Source organism: Heptranchias perlo, chromosome 4 (assembly GCF_035084215.1).
Source record: "Heptranchias perlo isolate sHepPer1 chromosome 4, sHepPer1.hap1, whole genome shotgun sequence".
NCBI classification, from domain to species: domain Eukaryota; kingdom Metazoa; phylum Chordata; class Chondrichthyes; order Hexanchiformes; family Hexanchidae; genus Heptranchias; species Heptranchias perlo.
Genome location: NC_090328.1, coordinates 107780536 through 107800098, shown reverse-complemented (window position 1 = coordinate 107800098; position 19563 = coordinate 107780536). Strand labels below are relative to the sequence as shown.

The window sequence follows — 19563 nt, the reverse complement described above, 5'->3', positions numbered from 1 at the left end:
AGTGTCAGCCTCGGCTCAGTGGTAGCACTCTCATCTGTGAGTCAGGTTGTGGGTTCAAGTCCCATTGCAGAGATTTGAGCAGATAATCTAGACTGACACTTCAGTGCAGAATAGAGGGAGCACTGCACTGTCAGAGGTGCCGTCTTTCGGATGAGTCGTTAAACCGAGGCTCCGTCTGCCCTCTCAGGTGGACGTAGAAGATCCCCAGACACTATTCGATGAAGCGCCGGGGAATTCTCCCTGGTACTCTGGCCAATATTTATCCTTCAACCGAAATCACTAAAACAGACATTCTGGTCATTTAACTCATCGATACAACGTTTCCTACAGTACAGCAGTGACTACACTTCAAAAGTATATCATTGGCTATAAAGCGCTTTGGTACATCCTAAGGTCCTAAAAGGCACTCTTTAAATGCACGTTCTTTCTTTCTTATTGTACTGCATAATGACATGAGTGCCATACCATGTAACATATAATGTATTATCGTACTGCTAAATTGGAGCTGTGTTAATCTGGCCTAAACCTCTAAAGCTGCAAAGTCACATTGCTGTAAACATCCTAAAGTCAAATACAGGTTAATTACTTCGGTGATAGAAGCTTGCAGATTGCCAGATGCTTGTAAATTTTTGGCTCAAGATCAATCTGTAAACTTCCCTCAACAGCAGCAATTAACCTCGTTAACCTTAGTGTGATATAATTGGCCTTTCTTTTATATAAGTTACATTTTGAAGCATGACATCTGGAGGTAAATTTTAACAATGAGGTGGGATCTCAGCTGGGGGTCAATAAGTGGGTGGGAAACTTGGAAAAAAATTTTGTGCGTGCTTTTGAGCGATCGTGACTCAATTCTACTTCTGGGCTTCGCGTCTTGAAGCTGCGCAGCGGGCGTACTGTGCACCCGCATGATGCGATTTAAAACCCACTATTTAAAGAGCCAGTGCAACAATAGATTTTGATTCTACACGCCCTCACCGGTGAGTACTGAAGGGCTCCCCCAGATCCATCCAGGCACATGAAGCACATCTTGAGAATTCCTATGGCTTGTTCAATGACGGATCTGGCGGTGATGTGACTGCTGTAGGTAAGTATGTAAATATGTAAGAATTCTGAGTGTGAACAAAGAAATCTCAGTCTGAACACAAAGAACTCCTAGCCAAAGGTTTGCCTGAGAGAACTGATTGCCCTGCTGCAAAAACTCACCTGTTGTTCACATGTATTAATCACTTGTTTAAAGGTCCAAATGGGCGCTGGTTGCAACTCGCCTCCATTTCCATGGCGTCTTTCAGCGGCCACGGAGGACACATTAAGGAAAAGCTAAATATCGTTTGTCTGGCTGAATACCACAAAAATTTAATCCACTTAACTGCTTCAACAGTGTTAATTGGACCTTTAAATATTGGCAGAAGCGCGCACACAGATGCATCTGGGTCAAACCCGAAAGTCGACGGATTGGAGCCGGGATTCGGTCCCACTACCAAAACCAACAATTTTCATTTCTTACCTGCCCACAACCCACCCATTCTTGGGAGTTAAAATTTACCTCCTGAAGTCTGACATATGAAGTGTGACTGTCTCAAAACTTTTATATAGCTTCTGTGACATTGCTCATAGTAAATTGGATAGTACACAGTTCTATAAGCACATTTGCACACAGTATTACTCTGATAAGATGAAGTTATGTCATTTTAATTCCGCAAAGTCTTATTGTTGTTAAGTAAACGCAGGTTGAGGTCACTCAGAGTTTAATTGTTCTTCGGTCAGGGAATCTTACAGATTGAAAACTGCTCATCAGAGTTAGGCTACTGCTCAGAAGCAGCTTGTTAAGATTGTTTTTGCACCAGTAGCAAAGTGTGACATCTGGAGTGTAATGACTGGAGTGTAACATTGACATGTTCAGATGTATCATTTTTCATATATAAAGGTGAATCTCCTGTAGTGTTGCACATGGTAAGTCAGAGGTTGTGCTGTGTTGTGAGGATAGGAACATTGTACTATGTAAAGGGGTAGATTTCCGATGTGTCTTCAAACTGGCATTGTGGATTGGCCACTCGATAAAACCCCATTTGTGAAAATGAAAATTGGACGGTTGCTGTAATGGGCAGCTGATCTACAACATCATTTTTACGCACGGGGGCATGTATTATTTTGTGCCAAAGCATAGTTATTTTTCTCTTTAAGGCTGTAAAGTCTAATTTCTGTTAAGTAAACATTGGCTGAGTTAATACAGAGGTCAATTTAGAGGCTTCCTACATTCTGGCTCTGGTAGTTTGTGTTCCTGCAAATTTTTTTCATTATACTTTTCTTAAAGTGTGACACTGAGATTTGAGTATGACATGTAGGAGGTAATTTTAACCTAAGCCGCCTGACAGGAAACTGACGGAATGTAAAACAAGCAGCTGATCTGATCCTGTCATTTCCTGCCAGGCAAAGTAGGTTAAAATTACCCCCTTAAAGTTTGACAGACAGGAAATGTACACCAAATGTACAGCTTTTATAATATTACTGGCAGATAAATAGATTCTATTGATGATGCTTACCTGTTTCTCTGTTTTCGTACTTGTCTTTAGTTGATGGGGTAATTTAGTAATAATGTTGGGGAAGACTTTTTAATGCAATAGGGCCCTGAAATTATGCTGTGGGATGCGAGTATATGAATGCTAAACAATGTTTGTCTGAAATTCCTCTCTCCACTATTTTAGTGGAAGTGTCAACCTATTTAAAATAAACGGATTAACGCCTCCACTAAAATAATTTCAGACAAACTTGTTAAATGTTCATATGCCAATACTCTACATTGATTTCAGGGTTAAATAAAATCTTGTCCACCAGCTAAGTGTCAACTGCTGGATGTAGCTGAGACATTGGGCATGATTTTGACCCCAAGCCGGGAAGGGGGTGGGGGGATCCAAATTGCGGATGGGAAACCCAGAAGTACGGGTTTCCCGGAAGTCCTTACAATTTTGATGTAAGGACGTCTTTTATTTTTTTGTTGTTGGTTTGCCATCCGACTGATCGGCCTGATTGACAGGTTGGCCTCAGTCGGACGGGAGACCAGTCAGGGAGAGGACGTGTTCAGGTAAGTCTTCAGGTAAGTCTTTGTTTGTATGGATGGGCGGGGGCATAGGTGGGCATGGGGGACCTGGGTGGGCATAGGTTGGCATGGGGGCAGATGGGGCATGGGTCAGCATGGGGCATAGGTTGGCATAGGTTGGCATGGGTTGACACGGAGCATGGGTTGGCATGGGGGCCCCGGGGCATCAGTCATGGGGGGGGGGATCGGGGTCAGTAACGGGGGCGGGGGATGTCAGGATCGGGGGTCATTGCAGGAAAGTTCTCCTGCTGTCCTTGCCAAATTTATCCTTCACCAAACACAGATTAACCTGTTCAGGTGGACGTAAAAGATCCCACAGCACTACTTGAAGAAGACCAGGGGACTTCTCCTTGTGATTTGGCAACAATTATTGCCTACTGAAAAACAGATTAACTGGTCCTTTACCTGATTTACTGTTTGCCGGACTTTACTGTGCACAAATTGACTGTTGCATTTATCCATGAAACAACAGTGAATGCACTTTAAAATATATTAATTAGCTCTGAAATGCTTCAGGTTGTCCTGAGGTCATGAAAGCTGCAATATAAATGCAAGTTCTTTCTTTAGTAGTTTCTGGGAGTGCAAATATTATTGGAGAAGTTGTACTGGGGTATCAAGCAAGTTAGAGATTTCTCATAACCTAATACATATTGCATCAAGCCTGGCTGATCAAGAGGCGGTTAGTGATCTCTATGTTGAACTTCTTCATCAATTCAGATTATTTTTCAGAATATTGACATATGTTCTGGGTTCAAGAATTAAAAAACTGAATTATTAATGGTTTATTTTAAATGTGACCTGTAATGTTGGGAGTGCAATTTAGCCATAGATAAATCCCAATTAATTCACTTACCTGTTTCTTTTAAGCAATATACAGATGTATGGACCTAAAAGGTTCATCTAAATATGTGCCTTGTCATTTCGCCTATGCTGTGTAGAGACTGCCTTTCATGACTGGAGCTACAGCAACTCAGATACATATTTCTCATCTTGCTAATGTCGAATTCACACAATCTTCGATAGTTGGGTAGAGAGGTAATAGCTTTACCAGTAAAATCCAATTCAAAAAGTGGCAAATCTAGATTCAGATACAACTATGTGAATGGCGTAAATTTAGACTTTCAAAATTTTCAAATTTGAACTCAAAGTCTGGAGATTATGTATCTTTACCCACTGTCTTTTTGTACACATATTATGCATGTGCACTATCCTTCACACTGCGTGTACCACAAATCACCAGACTGGAGACTCCTTATAGGGTAGGGTTGAATAACTGGAAAGTCCTTGCAGTTTTAATTAAAAAGCCAAGCGATCCATCACATTTTGAATAAACACTAAACACTTATTTGCCAGTTAATCAATAATCAGAGATGTGTTTCATTATAAATATAGAGAAACTAATTACTCAGCTCAAATCTCTGCACTGATGTGGGTTTGTCAAATTAGAACGCATTACATAGTTACTTTAATCATGAATTTTGACTGTCAGCAGCACAACAACTCTTTCAAATTTCACTCGTTCCAGTATTACTTTGATGCCAAAAGTATAGCAAATAATACAATATCCATTCTTAGAGCATGCATATTTCATTATCCTCTTCCTGGAGGGAATTGAAGTATTGTAATCATTGTTTCCGTTCATCTATCTGTCTGGAACCATGATAGCTTCAGAATTTTTTAGTAGGCATCAACTGAACTCACTCAAAGGGTTTTGAGGAGTAATCCATCAAACAAGTTGGATATTGGGCTGGATCTAATGATATCATTATATAGTGCATGAGGATTTTAGTTTCCTTCATCATCTCTGTAAGTCAATAAATCTTTAATGGATTTGTAGCAAATTCACTAAGGGGACCCATGCATGGATTTTAGACAGGAAATTCAAGATGGAAGACAACATGATATTGTGCCTGTCATTTGGTGTTAAGAACAAAAGAAAGTATGGTATGTGAGAAGGTCAGTTAGCTTTTTGAACCCTTTCTTTACGGAGGGTTGCAATGAGATCTCGGTACCTTGAGTAATTGTGCCGAGTTTAATATGTAATCTTAGCTCATCGCTGTGGAGATTCAAAGCAAAACTCAGATTGTAGGGGTGAATCATTCCGGTGACTCTTACCCACAAGATATTACCTGGTTGTGCCTTTATGTGAAGGGGATGATGGAATGGGATGATAGTGGATGAACTATAAAGCTTCCTCAGAGAGAATGTGATAGTTGAAAAATAAAACTAAACTCAACTCTGATCATATTTTCTGTATCATGGTCGATTTTTGTGTTAAAAAAAGCAAGAAAATTCCATCATGCCAGAGATTAACAATGCTTTGTTATTATTTTTCATAAGTCCTAAAAGCAATCATCTCTGAATAATCTTATTTTTCACAAAGCCATCGGTGAGATTTATTGCGATTGACAGCTAATTTGGCCAATTAACAGGCTATCTGTGGAACCAGATTGCATAACAGAAGATGTGTTTGATGTTTTAAAATGGTGTCTTCATAAATTCATCAGAGCAGCACCATACAGTCCCAGTTTATATTTATTTTGAGTGACATGTGTGGAGTAGTGAACATTGTACCAAATTAAATGCATATTTAAAGAAGCTTTGTCTTCATCACTGTGTTTGTAACAAAATTGTGATGATATTTTCAATATTGTTATTTAATGAGATTAACATTATCCTGCTGTTTAATTGGTAAACAGATGAAAAGGAATTTACCAAAGTATATTTATGCAAAGTAAGTGCGCTATTACCATACACTATTTCAAAACTTTGGTGTACACTACATAACAGCAATTCCCCTTTCTTATTTATTCTTTCACTTCATTCACTTCACAAGTCACAGTAAAAGAGGAGGTAGTTGAAATACTGGATGGGCTAAAAATTGATAAAGAGGAGGTACTAGAAAGGCTGGCTGTACTTAAGTCACCAGGTCTGTATGGGATGCATCCTAGGTTGCTGAGGGAAGTAAGGGTGGAAATTGCAGAGGTACTGGCCATAATCTTCCAATCATCCTTAGATATAGGGGTGGTGCCAGAGGACTGGAGAATTGCAAATGTTACACCCTTGTTCAAAAAAGGGCATAAGGTAAACCCAGCAACTACAGAACAGTCATTTTAACCTAAGTGGTGGGGAAAGTTTTGGAAGCGATAATCCAGGACAAAATTAACAGTCACTTGGACAAGTGTGGATTAATTAAGGAAAGCCAGCACAGATTTGTTAAAGGCAAATCGTGTTTAACTAAGTTGATTGAGTTTTTTGATGAGGTAACAGAGAGGGTCGATGAAGGGAATGCAGTTGATGTGGTGTATATGGACTTGCAAAAGACGTTTAATAAAGTGCCACGTAATAGGCTTGTCAGCAATGTTGAAGTCCAAGGAATAAAAGGGGCAGTGGCAGCATGGATATGAAATTGACTAAGTGACAGGAAACAAAAAGTAGTGGTGAACGGTTGTTTTTCGGACTGGAGGGAGGTGTACAGTGGTGTTTCTATATTAATATATTACCCCTATATTAATATATTGATATATATCAATGACTTGGACTTGGGTGTACAGGGCACAATTTCGAAATTTGTAGATGACACAAAACTTGGAATTGTAGTGAACAGTGAGGAGGATAGTGATGGACTTCAAGAGGATATAGACAGGCTGGTGGAATAGGTAGACATATGGCAGATGAAATTCAATGCAGAATAGTGCAAAGTGATACATTTTGGTAGGAAGAATGAGGAGAGGCAATATAAACTAAAGGGTACAATTCTAAAGGGGGTGCAGGAACGGAGAGACCTGAGGGTATATGTGCACAAATCGTTGAAGGTGGCAGCGCAGGTTGAGAAAGCGGTTAAAAAAGCATACGTGATCCTGGGCTTTATAAATAGAGGTATAGAGTACAAAAGCAAGGAAGTTATGTTGCACCTTTATAAAACATTGGTTCAGCCACAGCTGGAGTATTGTGTCCAATTCGGAGCACCACTCTTTAGGAAGGAGGTGAAGGCCTTAGAGAGGGTGCAGAAAAGATTTACTAGAATGATTCCAGGGATGAAGGACTTCAGTTATGTGGATAGATTGGAGAAGCTGGGATTGTTGCCCTTAGAGCAGAGAAGGTTGAGAGGAGATTTGATAGATGTGTTCAAAATCATGCGGGGTCTGGACAGAATAGATAGAGAGAAACTGTTCCCACTGGCGGAAGGGTTGAGAGCCAGAGGAAAACATATTTAAGATGATTGGCAAACCAAAGGCGACATGAGGAAAACCTTTTTTATGCAGTGAGTGGTTATGATCTGGAATGCTCTGCCTGAGGGGGTGGTTGAGACAGATTCAATTATGGCTTTGAAAAGGGAATTGGATAAGTACTTGAAAGAAAAAAATTTGCAGGGCTACAGGAAAAGGGCGGAGTGTGGGACTAACTGGGTTGCTCTTACAGAGAGCCGGCATGGGCTCGACGGGCCGAATGACCTTCTTCTGTGCTGTAACCATTCTATGATTCTATAATTCTAGCTATTAAGTACAGTGAGTGCCAATTTTTTAATTCATTCCTGGGATATGGGCATCGCTTGCAAGGCTGGCATTAATCACCCATCTCTAGTTGTCCTGAAAAGGTGGTGGTGGGCCTGCTTCTTGAACCGTTGGTTGCAGTTTGATACAACTGAGTGGCTTGCTAGGCTACTTCAGAAGACAGTTAATTGTCAACCACCTTAGTGAGGGATGGGAGTCACATGGTAAGGATGGCAGGTTTCGTTCCCTTAAGGTCATTAGTGAACCAGTTGGGATTTTATGCCAAAAGTTGGGCCAGTTTTACTAGCTTTTAATTTTTTTAAACTGAATTCAAATTCTCAAATTACCATGGTGGGATTTGAACTCATATTCTCTGAATTTTTAATTCACACTTCTGGAATGCTATAACATAACTATTACACTACCATACCCAGATTAGGTTAAATCATTCAAAAAAGAAATGAACAAGCTATCAAACAGCAGATGAAGGAATGCAGCAACTAGAAAAGTTAACAGCAATTCACATTCAGTACTGATGAAAAGAATGTTGATCGAGAAGCAATGAATGAATGTTGTTTTAAAAGATGTTGACTATCGGGTACACAGGGCTTAACTGAAGTTAATAGGATGGAGCAATTCATACAGTTTTTCCAAATGCTTCACTATTCCAAACATTTCCGGCCCACCTGTTATTGGATCATTCCCTATGAAAATGAAATGTGGAGATCTAAGACAGTACAAATTGTGCATATTGAGAGGAACAGATTCAATTGGTTAAATGGGCTTTTCCTGTTCACCATTTGCTCTTTATTCATTTACTCTACTAAAGGAGATGAGTAAAACATCAGGACCAAGCTCTGCAATTATTCTGTGACCCCATGCAGTTAATCACATGCAAATTCCCAGATAGCAGTCTAAAATTATAATTTACATTAATGAGCCATGGCAGATTATAGTTTGCAAATGACATCCAATGTCTTCACTTGACATCCACACTTTCAATTTCCCCTTCGCCCCAGGGGCACCGAAGCCATCTTATACCTCACTGAAGCATCTCTACCTCACCTCAGCTGAGATCAGTTGATTTAGTACAGATCCGTGATCATTTTGATTTGCATGGCTCAGCTACACATTCTTCTTGAGGCACCGAGGAAACCTATGTTACCTCTTTCCATGGGATGCATGCCTGACATATGCCTGGTCCATTCTTGGTACTGTCTTGGAATTGTAGCACGTCCTACATGACTCAATTATTCTAACTCTTCTATTCATAACCTTTTTTCAACCTGATGAGACTTGCCTGATTTCCATTGTGTTCATTGAGCATCCATAGGATGTCTCAGAATCTGGATGTACAGATGTAACCTCTCAACTGTTACTGTACCTTGAAACATATTGAGCAGTGCTTGTGGTTGTCCTCTGGTCTCACGGTATATTGGACCTTACTTGTAGTATCCATCCAGGCTGCTACAATATCCTGGACCTATCTTCTGATTACAATCCAGCCTGCCAGTTATTTGAGGTTAATTAGCCCTTCCGGCTGGCTTGCTATTATAGTATGGAGCATGTTCAATCTTAATTCTTGTTTAGCTTTATACCAGATATTCCCTTTTACTTTACGATATGTGATCCCCTTCCTCTCACACTTCAGAAAATTAAGGAATAAATCATTTCAATCAATAAATACCAATGTGAATGTGAATAAATAAACACGCCAACCCAAAATCCTCATAGGATTCCCAATTGGTTATTTGCCCCCATTACAAGGCTAATAAATCAATTGGTTTGACATCCCTTAATAAGCTGCCTCTCAGAAGTACCCTGCCAGTCCAACCATCAGTTTACCCTTTATACTATGATAAATTAATTCCCACATAAATTAATTAAAAATACACAATGCTGCTGCTTCCCCAGAAATTCAGTCTCAACCCCATGTTTGATTTGATTCTAATTAATTCCCTACTGCTGCTTTCCTCATAGACTTTTACTAATACTTTCCATTTAGCTTCTCCTGGAGCCCATCATAAGTTATTGCTATGCCACAACAGTTCTCTGCTGGGATCTCTAGCACTATAACTTAACTTTGCCTAATAGCATAAGCTTCCTTCAACTGCTTGTAGGAAAAAATGTAATGGAAATTGAAGTTCCAAATTTCCTTAGAGCCAGAGCATAAGTTGGCCAGGAGTGGAGCAGTGGCTGTGCAAAATTAGGGGTGACCCAGATATGCCAGGTCTCAACCCAGCCAGCTAATCTCCAAGAGGCCCTGGGGCGGGTGAATCTCCAACCTATTTTATCATTGGGAGATGGACCAACAGGAGGATTTCCCATGCTGGGAATTTCCTTGGCCCTGGCCTCCTTCCCTTCCAGTGACCTGGATTTCAAAATGAACCCAGTGTTTGTGTCAGGTTAAGAGCAGACGTGGGACCTACTATGGTCTCCAGGCTGGGGAACTGGCCTGGAAGACCCTGGAAATGGAGGCAACATTTTTCCCTAGTTGGCCCTTTTATAAAGGGGGCTGATCATTGCTGTTTTCTGCACTTTTGGGAGGAATGGGGTTGCCAGTAACCCCCCTCAAGCAGTTAACTGGCGTTGCATTTCCCACACCTGCTCTAGCACACACATGAGATGCATCCACATTGGCACAGATGCCTGCTAATGGCAGGCAAATAGATTGATCCTGGGTAATCTGGCAAGGTCAGGTGCAGCAGTGCTGGCACACTGGAGGGGGGCCGAGGATTTTAAGCCCTTTGTTTAGAATGAGTCACTTTTGGCAAAGTTGTAAACCATGACTCGTAAGCACCCAGTTGGCCAAGAGGTCACTCTTCAGCACAGATAAAGGTTATCAATTATCTTTAACTGACCTTACAGATTTCAAGGACTGGGCATGACACACTTTGAAAAAATAAACTGTTTTATTTAACTTACTTATGTGGCATATTATAATAACACACATATCAACTTAATCATACATGAAACTCAACTAATAGGATTATAATGGCACAGCTCTAGCTGTGATCAACTTAAAAATATACACCAGGGGACAATTTCCTCTGTTGACTATCAGTGGAAATTATACATGAGTATCATGTATGATTTTGCTGCAATTAGTGAATAGTGGAAATGTGTCTGGAATTGACAGTAGGAACATAGGAACAGGAGTAGACCAGTTAGCCCAGCGAACCTGTTCCGCCAATCAATGAGATCATGGCTGACCTGTGACCGAACTCCATATACCCGCCTTAGCCTCATATCCTTTAATACTTTTGGTTAACAAAATCTATCAATCTCAGATTTAAAATGAACAATTGAGCTAGAATCAACTGCCATTTACGAAAGAAAGTTCCAAACTTCTACCACCTTTGCGTGTGGAAGTGTTTCCTAACTTCACTCCTGAAAGCCCTGGCTCTAATTTTTCGGCTGTGTCCCCTAGTCCTAAACTCCCCAGCCAGCGGACAAATTCTACAGTAGTAGAATAAATAACTGCCAATTATTAAACATTGTGAGACCAAAACATACAACATATTTCATCTGATTCAACAGATTAAACATTGAGTCGAACAATGCAGCAGGATTCAGGTGCCCTCTGGAAGTGTCAACCTGTGTCTCCAATAGCCCCAGAATCACTTTGTTTTTTTTGTTCCAAAGCGTCTTGTTTAATCATGTCTCCTCTGAGTTCTCAAGACATGTCATGGATGTTTGTTCTGTTGGAGCTTTGAAGTAGAATTGAGCATAAATTCAGACCTGCCCTTCTGGTCTGTTACCTTCTGATGTGATGACAAGTCTTCAGCTGACGTTAAGTGGCCTTCAAGTTGTTACTAACTTTGGCTCTCAATAGCTGACCATTTACTGTTCCTAAAAATCTGAGATAAAGACTATTTGGTCATTCACAGGTAAAGGATTATAGGGTAGAAATTCTTGTCAGCAGTTGAGGGGGGAGAGAGGGGCAGCAGAATTGCTGTGCAATTCTGGCAGGGGAGACCACAATTCAGGTAAGAAACTGGATCCACCAGATTCCTTAAGTTCTCTGTCAAATTGTGTTTTCTGGGGCGGGAGGGTTGCTTCTAAGGCTACTCTGGTTACATTGCTCTGGGGGCATGCCTGGAGAGCAGGTGTAGGTCCCGTTCCGGGCTTTAAAAGGTCCAATCAATGCAGGAAACAAAGGTAGTTGATCCTTTTGGGATTGATTACCTTTACTTAGTTGTCTCTCTGTTCTTTGAGGGGAATTTCAAAAATATTTTAGAAATGACTTATTGTCAGCCTGATTCTGGCTTTGGATGCCCTCTTTCGGAGTGGCAGGGTGCTGGTCCAAGTTCTGCCCTCACGGTGGGGTGGGTATCTACAGTGTGGATGCTTGCCCTAAATGTTCTAATGATCTTCTTCCCTGTATTTGCAACAGGGTCAGTGGCCCAGCTAAGTGGGCAGGTGGAAGTCGAGTGCCACCTCACTTCTGCCCCCTCAGTGGGTCCATGGCATTTTCAGACTCATAACTAAGTTTTGAGTAAATTGTTTTAATTATGTATTGCTAGCTTCTTAGGATTGATAAATGCTTTGATATAAAAACACGCAATGTTCAGAACAATGAGGAACTGACTCCCCTCCCTTTTGTGACCCCATTTACTCCTGGATCTGTCACTCGTTTATCCTCCCAGTTTCCTTTTGTCTCTGCTGTCACCCCATTCTCTGAACATTCCTGATTTCTCTCCGCTGTGACTGTTACATCAGTCCTCCTTTACTACCTCATTCTTTTTCCTTGTTTTCCTGTCAGCCCTTTTTATTCTCTGCACTTGCACTTTATCTTTGTGTATTTTCCCTGCCTGACGTCCATTCTTGTTCCTGCAGCCTGGGTGCCTCGAAGGCACCTGGTTCTTGTGCTGGGGTAAAAATTACCAATCAACCTTTTCTCTGCTAAGTTACTAGTCTAAAAACCTTGCCCATGTTGCACCTAACTTAATTAATTGGTTACAGGAAGGCCCCTGTACATTTGTCCTTCATTAAAATCGTAACCAATCTCCACAATCTAATCACCCTCCTTGCATGCCGCTCTACATCAATATTTTATCTGCAAGATCCAATATCCAGCACTTTCCCATCTCTTTTTATGCACAAATCTGCCTTCTGATAAATTATAGAAACGACGAAAGCTCACAAACACCCCCTCAACTCTGTGAAATGAAGGTTTGGGGAATGGCTCAAACAGCAGCTTAAATGTAGTGATGCCAAGGTAAAAACTCATGCAGAAATATCGTTGTAAAATTAAAATGGAACTCAATGCCTTTTAAAAATAGAAAACATTTTGCTGTGGCTTTCTGGATTTGTATGGCTTTAATAGGTTGTAACTGGTGATAATGGAGATTCACAATGGGGGCACATATCTAGCCGTTAAGGCAGCAGGAACATTCAGTTTGGGCCTGCCTGAGTTGGTTGACCCCAACAAACTCTCTGGGGTCAGGTCACATTGCATGTTCCCAGCCAATTCCCAGCATGTAATCTCCTGGCGATTGTCAGCTCGCACTTTCAGCAACAGGATTTCCAGTGCTGCTGAAGGCACTAAAGGCCTGCAGAACTATTTAAAGGAGGGGGGATCTTTTTGGTGCTAACAGGTCCATAACACTCGCTTAAAATTACAGATGTGACAATGTGGCTTTACAGAAGAGATGGTCCAGAATACCTGGGTGAAGTTGGCACACCACAAAGCTGCATCCAGCATCCAAAGGAATTGTTTCCAAAAAATAAATTTGCAAACCTGATAAGAACAGCCAAGGTAAGGCAACGCATCATTAAAGTATGCACAGCTGAAGTGTTTCTTCCACTCAGATTAGAGTCCTTTGAATGTTTACCATGCTTGCCTATTGTGCAGCAGGGCACATATTGCAACAACTTCACCTGAAATTGTTGGCACGTTGGCATTTTTAAAGGGGCTTCACTCAAAAAAATCTCTCTAACAATGTATGATGCATGTACATCTACTAACACTCACAAAGAGTTTTGGGCCAAACAGTTGAATGATCTCTTATGTGCTCCTGACACTTCCAGCATTTCAACCTAATTTTTCTGCTTGTAGGAGAATGCAGCATGGAACAGAAGGGAAAAGACACAAACGTGAAAAGGGTCCTACATGAGGAAATTCAATTATGAAGAGAGATTTGAAAAACTGGGGCTGCTTTCATCAGAACAACGAAGATTATGGGATGATTTGATAGAAGTGTTAAAATTACGAAGAGTAGATAGAAACAGATTGTTTCCAGTGTTTGAGGGATCTAGATTGAGAAGACATAGATTTAAAACTAAATGTAAGTGATTTAGCACAGATAACAGGAGAAACTTTTTTACACAGATCTTCGAGTGCTAGTGACACCCAATGGTTTTTCCACACATTCACAGCAGGCGTAAAGGTATGCTGCATGCAGAAGGCAGCTGTCAAAGGGACGTTTTCTTTCACCACTTCAATTTTAACTAGTTTTTTTTGTTTGGATCTTGAATAGTTTTTTAGGGAGCCTTTGGTTAGAGTTGCTTCTTAAATCAGAATATGCCAATTTAATATGATTACATGAAGTAGTCAATCGCTATTTCAAAATCTGCTTCAGTTATGGCTAGGCAGGAGGGAGGCTTGAGGTGGACAGGAAGTGGTCAGGCTGGCAATAACTGCATTTTTGGTGGTTATTTTCTCTTTCCTTCTCAAAAAGACTAATGGAATGGCCTTTACCTCAAGTGGATTGGAATTCAACAGTGAGGAAGTTATACAGAGCCTTGGTCAGACCCCATCTATAATATTGCATTCAGCTTTGGGCACCAAACCTCAGGAAAGATATATTGGCCTTGGAGGGGGGGTAGCAGCAGAATGATACCAGGGTTTAAAGCATTAAATTATGAGGTTGCATAAATATGATTTGTATTTCCTTGTGTTTAGAAGGTTGAGGGATGATATAACTTAGATCTTTAAAATGATAAAGGAATTCGATAGGGTAGATACAGATAAATTATTTCCTCTGGTGGGGGATTCCAGAACAAAGGAGTGTGATCTTAAAATTGGAGCAAAGGCGGGTAAACGGAGTTAAGGTACAGATCAGACATGACCTAATTGAATGGCAGAACAGGCTCAAGGGGTTGAATGGCCTTCTCCTGTTCCTATGTTCTGGTGAAGCTGCTTCTCATTTTAAAAGACGAAGTTTTACCACTAGGAAGGCAAACTTGCAGGAAGCCTGGTTCATTGCTTTAGCAATAAATGCCATCACTGTCACCTTGATGATGAATATTGTCGTTGTCTTCTGGGAAAAGAACCAGAGTAAGTTAACCTGTAGAAAAAACTTCACGAATTCTTTCTTCTTCCTTGATGCATTAGAAATCTGAATTGAATCAGTGCATCAGATTCAAGCTGGAAAGTCTGAACAGCTTAAAATGCCCGAACAGACTGGAGGTAGCAGTTGAAAGGAACTCCAATAATCACCAAGGCCAGAAAAGAATCAGGTGGAAACACTCTTAACTCAAAAGCTTTTACTCGTCTGGCACCAATCCATTTGTATTGGATAAAAGAAGACCAAAGAGCTCCACAAGCCATTAAAGATGGAGACCGATAGCAGAATTATTCATAAGGATTTGTGTTTATGTGATTGTATGTGTGTTTGGATGGGGTTATTGTGTGACCAGCACTACTGTTTATTATGTTTGCTGTAGTGTTTTCAGGTGGAGAGTGATATGTGGCGCTGGGAATAAATAAGCTCTGTGTGGTTTGTGCAATAGTGTAAAATGGGTGATAGCGAGTCGGCAGCCTCTCCCTCAATTTTTATTTCAAATCGGGAGAGATGTAAAATGGGCTGCTGAGTTGCTATCATCTGTTTTACACTATCACTTCCAATTCTGTTTATAATTTGATTATTGATCTGATGAAGTTTTGTCCGTAAGTTAACACAGGTGGGTGGCTGCATGGTAGAAATAGAAAATGATTTGTGCCTTAAATCCTTTATTCAGTGCAAAATTTACAACTGTTCTGCCTGAAAGAAATGAAATGTGACTGGGAGCTCAATTTTTCTTCTGCAATCTGAGCATATGTATTGTGCCTAATTTCTTAGGATGCATCAGTATTGTTCAGTCAGCTGTACTGATGAATATTTTTTCTTAAGCTTCTAAAACTTTCCACTAAGTAGCTTTCCCTCAGACAATTTTGGAAATGAGGACATAGTTCAAAAGCTTTTGAGGTAAAATTTATATTTGTTTTAAACAGAGAAGATATGTGTGTATGTGCATGTGAGTGAGAGAGATAGCAGAGTTCTAACTGTATAACTGTTAAAATGTTTCTATCAACCTCAGAAAGCACATTAAGCTGAGAGGGAGAAAGATAAAAAGAGAATTTTCATGTTAATGCTAGTTCAATTTTTTAAAAAGTTGAAAAAGCCAACTGATTATCTCACCTGTGTTTTGTTGAAAGAAAAGTTCAATTCTAACTTGTGAGTCCAAGATTCTAACTTCAAACACCAATGAGCCAGAGTTTTAATAAGGAATTTGCACCCCTGCTTTGGATTCTGGAATAGCCTCACCCCTTTCTCCATTGAAAGACAAGGAAAATCTCATTTGTGCCACTTAACATCTGCCGCCAGGTGGGATGTGAAGACAGAAACAGAAAATAAAGAGAGCTTAAAACACAGACAGAGAGGGAGTAAAAAAGACAGAGATCATAGAAGAAAGACAGAACGAAGAGAACAAAGGAAGAGAGAAAGAGAACAGCACAGGAGGATGGGAGGGAAGGTAATGATGTCTCATTTATACTGAATTGAAGGATGCAGAACTGGTTCTATTTTACAGCAATGCAATTGGGAGATAAATGGTCACTTCCTTCTCACAATGTTGTGAAGTTGTGGAAGGCAGATCCCCACATGCAAGTCAAACACATGTGGAGCACTGCGATTTTTATTTTATTTTTTATTTCTTCCTTTCCTTTTTCTGTTAACTTCCTACCCTCTCCTCCCTTCTTCCTCCCTTCCAGGTGTTACCCCCGAGTACCATGCCTAAGTGACCATTCTTCATGTTGAGGCTGGGCAGTGTGTGTGAGCAGGCTGTCCAACAGTGGATAACATCACAGTTGAGCCCTATCCTGAACAACTCACAGACAAACTTCCAGCAGGGGATCAGGAGTGTGAAGCCTGGATGATTTTCCCTCTCTAATGCAGAGGTGTGGAGGCTAATTGTAGCACCGCTGTCCCTGCTCAGATTGGCTGCGTGATTTTTAATGATCAAAAATGGCTGACAAGATAGTCATTTCTTTCAAGTCATTAAAATGTAAATGACGGTGCAGCATGTTACTAGCGTTTGTTTTAACTTTAAAAGTTAACCTTTTTGTTGGCAGGGCTTCACATTCGTTGCTTTTATAGTGCAGCCCATGGCCATCCTTCCCAGCATGAGATCACCTCGTCCAGCTGACTTCTGATAGCTGATTGGTTGAAAGTGCTTCTTGTAGTTACCAGGCGACATGACTAGTTTGCTCTCAAGATAACTGAAGAAAATCAGTGACTTGGAGCAACCACATCAGCAGTAATAGGACAGTGAACTCGGAGATTAAAAGACAGACAGTCCATCCCCTGTGACCTGCGTGATGGATGTAGCTTGCCGCTTTTAATCATATTTATGCTCCTGGCACAAGGTGATGCCTTGGGTATGCTGCTGACTTGTGACTGAAATTCTCACACCCAGGATTTATCCAATACTGACAGCTCTGTATAAGTATACACACAGCATTTATGTAAAAGCTTACTTCTTAGAAAGGTAAGAAATTATTCTGGCTTTTAATAAATATGTACTTAACAGCAGAATTGAGATTTTAAGCTTTACTAATGCTTATGCATGGCTTTCAATGTGTTTCTCCATGCTTTCAAAGGGGAACTGAATCCTATTTATAAATTTGTAAATATTTTACTCATATATGAAAGCCTTTGCTAACTGTGAAGAGAATGGAACGTTGGCCTATTTTTATCATTTTTCTGCCCTGCAGTGAATTCTGGGAAGTATGAGATCACTGTTGACAGCTTTATCTCTATAATTATGCTCTACTTCCTTCCACAATATTTAAGCTCATTATACATATATCTTTTTTGAATGAGATAAAACATTTTTCCCTCTCTCCCTTCCTGCCACCTGCCCTCCAGAAGGTGTCTGGGATACGGTTCCATAGATACCTATCACTCTCCAATGCCTTGCACAAGTATCCGAAGTTCACGCATCATCCTCGGCCACTGAGTCGATAAGCAATTCGACTGTGGAAAGCATCACTGTCTTCTGGGCTCTCATCCTTGGCTGAATCTCACACAAGAACATTCCCAGTGGGGTTCATTAACTTGTGACCAGGAGCAGGAGCCCTGCCTGTTTTTGTCAATCCTACTTTAAGAGCACTGATAACAATTTAAGTGTCCTGCCTGCTGCTTCATGTGGGATCAGCTTACTCAGCATAAATCAGAGATGGCACAGATTTCCTTCGAAGGTTTTGCACCACATCTACAGAATACTAAACGGTTATAATTGTGTTACCTTTTCCAGAATATATTGCCTGTCGTAGAACCAGTGGTGATTAAAAACATGAAGCATTTCAAGCTGGATTACTCTACGGCATAGTAACAAATGGCAGTTAATACTGTATGCGAGCCCTATTAATCATTTGCAATTCTTAAATAGAGTCAAATTCACTTTTGGCTCAAACAATTTGACAGACAAGCTCTTTAAAAAATGTAAAATTAAGGGGTAGTTTAATAGTGTGGTGAGTTAGGGAGTTGCTCAATCGCGATTGGGAGCATCACACTGATAGGTTGAATGTTTGTGTTCACAAATGAACAGGCAGCAAGTTGCTTTTTTTTTTCAGATGATCAAAAGCCACACAGAGGCCAATGTCTCCCCCACCCCACTCATTCTTATGCACTTCCTGGTGCTCAGTACAGAACCTGGGATTAGATTGTCCACTATCCAGTCCCATGGAGGCCTGCCATTTTAAGTTTTCATGCTCATCTACGACAATCAATGGGCACTTCCAAAGAAAATAATTCTACCTCCTTCCCTTGATGCTGATTGAGAGGTGCCAAAATCTAAACAGTTTGTACTGGCTGACTGCTGGTGTGTATCCAACCATCTACCGACTTGAAGCCTTCTGTCACAGCCAGGTCATTGATTTTTGTTTTAACCATTTGTTTTTCTTTCTTGGGGGCAGTACATAATATTTGATATGCTTTGTAAAAGTGGCTCAGTGCCAGCACACATTGAAGAAATAGCAGAGGCCACCCTGGAGTGATGGTGTGTGAATTTAGGAGTACGGACTAGATACTTCTCCACAGTGTGTGTGATGGTGGGGGAGGAGGGGGTTCTCAGGAGGAGAGGAGTTAGTGGGTGGGAGGAAGGGTGGTTGGCAGATGGGGGAAGATTTGAAGGAGGATCGTTTAGATCATCCTCAGATAGTTTGCAAATCTACACAACTTAAGGCTTTTCTTGCTTATTTTTGTGGTCAATGTCCAATCTTTTGGGTGTGTCACATGACCAAGAACGACCAGGAAAATGAAGGGAAATAAAAGCTTTAAAAGTCAAATGGTTGTACATGCACAAAACAATACTAACCCTGCACTTCACCTCTTACATTGTGCCTTGTTCGACAAAAGGTCTGTTAATTTTATTACTGAACATTCATCCAGTTCATTTAGTTGCATGAGTTCTGTGTTCTTTGTGCAAATAGATTAAAAATCATAAGGTTTCTGATTATGAACCAATATGAAATCTTAACCAAAATCTCACTGCAGAAAAACATTGCAAAGGAATTTTGGCAAAGAAAACTTAGATTTTTGCATCTGCTAATGACCTACATTCATGTGTTAACTACAGTTTTAATAGCAAGGAGAAGCCATCTGTTGTTGGTTCTTTGTTGAGAATTTTGGATCATTCACTTTGCAATTTGAAACATAGCAGTACACAAATTTGCTCTATCCCATGCAAATTTCATACTAATTACAATTT

General features: G+C 40.5%; 1 long non-coding RNA gene across 1 annotated transcript in view; it reads left to right on the top strand.

Annotated features, from left to right (window-relative positions):
• Positions 1 to 14035, top strand: part of LOC137320580 (uncharacterized) — a 33009-nt gene extending 18974 nt beyond the window's left edge. Inside the window, exons 2-3 of the long non-coding RNA XR_010962592.1 lie at positions 13215 to 13348; positions 13649 to 14035. This is a non-coding gene — a long non-coding RNA (uncharacterized lncRNA). The remainder of the gene's footprint in view (positions 1 to 13214; positions 13349 to 13648) is intronic.
• Positions 14036 to 19563: the final 5528 nt, after the last annotated feature.